Consider the following 2,361-nt stretch of genomic DNA (forward strand, 5'->3'; position numbering starts at 1 on the left):
TATCAGGCTTGATTCTTAAACCTTTGTCCTGTAACCTCTTAAGTACTTCCCTTATTCTTTTGTTTACTTGTTCCTGGTTTTCCCCTGCAATTAAGATGTCATCAAAGTATGGAATGGCCCCATTTACCCCTGACAATAGGCGTTCCATAATGCTCTGGAATATTCCTGGGGCTATGCTTACCCCAAACTGTAACCTCGTGCATTTGAAAGCCCCCCTGTGCGTTACAATTGTTTGAGCGTTTGCTGTTTGTTCATCGACCGGAAGTTGCTGGTAAGCCTGCGCCAGGTCGATCTTTGCGAACCTTTTCCCCTCCCCCAGGGAGTGTAGCAGTTGTTGCACAACCGGGATGGGGTAGGGGTGGTGTTGGAGTGCCTTGTTTAGGGTCGATTTGTAATCAGCGCAAACTCTTAACGAGCCATCTGGCTTCAGAGGGGTAACTATGGGAGTTTCCCATGGCCCCTGCTCCACAGGGACCAAAATACCTTGGCTAATGAGTTTGTCCAGCTGTATGTCTAGTTTGGGGAGGAGCGGCAGGGGGACCCTGCGAGGTTTTAGTCTGATCGGTGGGACCTTGGGGTCAATAGAGAAAGATATAGGGGGCCCCTTATACAATCCCAGTGTGGGGCTGAACACTTCAGGGAACTCTTTCACAAAGTTAGGCATATCATAACAGTTTACATTACACACACCCGAAATCTCGATTCCCAGTGGTTCCATCCATGCTAAACCCAGAAGAGAGTGCTTGGCCCCTGTTACAATAAGCATGGGAAGGGTACATTTAACATTCTTGAATGCGATAGGTACATTTGCTGTTCCCAAGACCGAGATTACTCCCCCCTGAAAGTCTCTAATCACCAAAGAGGTTTGATTTAGGTCAGCCTTAGATACATTAGGCATATACAGTTTAAATTTTTCCCAGGGCATGATGGTATATCTAGAGCCCGTATCCAGCTCCATTGAGCAAGGTTGGTTATTGAGTAACAGTGATATAACAATTTTAGCCCCCTTTTTGGTTGCCGTGTTATTCACGGAAAATTGAGAGTTACCTCTATAGTAGTCGCGGTTAGCGGTTGAGTAGTTCCTTTGACCCGCGTTGCGGAATGGTCTCCTTTCTCGCGCTTGGGGGGTCTGGTTTTGAGGTCGCTGGTATTGCGGTGTGGCAAATGTGTCCTCTGGCGCTGTTGCTCTGCATGCGATGGCGATGTGGCCTCTCCGGTTGCAACGGCGGCATGTAGCGTCTCGGAAGGGGCATCGATGGCGCTGGTGATTTCCCCGGCAGCCCGCGCAGGGGGCTGGGTGAGTAGCTCTCAGGTGTCTCGGCTGGTCTTGCACCAGGAGGCAGTTGTCTCCGCTGGAACTTTGTTGGCTGGGGTTGTCTGTTTCCACGGCGCTGGGAGACGCGGAGTCGATTTTTGCAATGAGTTCTCGCCTTCCGTGCTCTTTCAATTCTCTCGCCGCCGCGTCGGCTGCTTCTGCGGTTTGCGCCAGTTTAATTACGGTTTGTAGAGTCGGCTCTTCTTTGATGAGGAGTTTATTTCTCACCGTGTTGCTTTTCATGCCGAAAACCAGGGCGTCGGTGAGGCGAGCTTCCGGGTCTTTAAACTTGCATTGAGCAAGTACCGTTCGCAGCCGCGTTGTAAACTGGCTGATCGACTCGGTTTCCCTCTGAACCATCATGTGGAATTGATGCCGAAAAACCATGGCTGGTTTGGTCGGCTTGAAGTGGCTCGCCAGTTTTTGTTGTAGGACGTCCCACGCTGTGGCTCTTGCTTGTTCTGGTTCGGTGAGAGTTTGGGCTAGTCTGCGGATTTCTGCGCCGCAGTAGTTAAGGAAAATAGCCCGTCTGCGATCGGCTTCGGCGTCCTGCATTCCCGCCGCCTCGAGGAAGATCTCGAAGGTGGCCATGTACTCGTCCCATGTCGATTTCTCGGGATCGAAGAGTTCCGGAGCCTGGCCGATCTGGATTTTGTCCATGTTGCACGCGAAGTTTCTTCCGTCCGTTCGTCGCCAGTGAAGTAGACCCAGAGACAGGGTTTGGAGCAATCGGTACTTTTATTCAGCTCAGAGAATAAGTGACAGCTCAGCAAGGTAAAGTGACAATTCAGCGAGTACCGACTGACTCTGGCTGGAGAAACCGCTCCTTTTATATATTTGCGGTTCCCGCCAAAGCCAGAGCCGGCCGCGTCTGAGCCAATCAGGAGCGACTTCCTGCTTGGGCTCAGACAGCGCTGAAAGAGGAACAAACTATTTACAGAGTTACAAGGTAGCCATTACAGGATACAACAGTTGGTTATTACCTTTAAAGCCCTACATGGCTCAGGGCCAGAGTATCTTCGAGACTGCCATTTACCACATACATC

The sequence above is a fragment of the Erythrolamprus reginae genome, chromosome 4 (genome assembly GCF_031021105.1).
Source record: "Erythrolamprus reginae isolate rEryReg1 chromosome 4, rEryReg1.hap1, whole genome shotgun sequence".
NCBI lineage: Eukaryota > Metazoa > Chordata > Lepidosauria > Squamata > Dipsadidae > Erythrolamprus > Erythrolamprus reginae.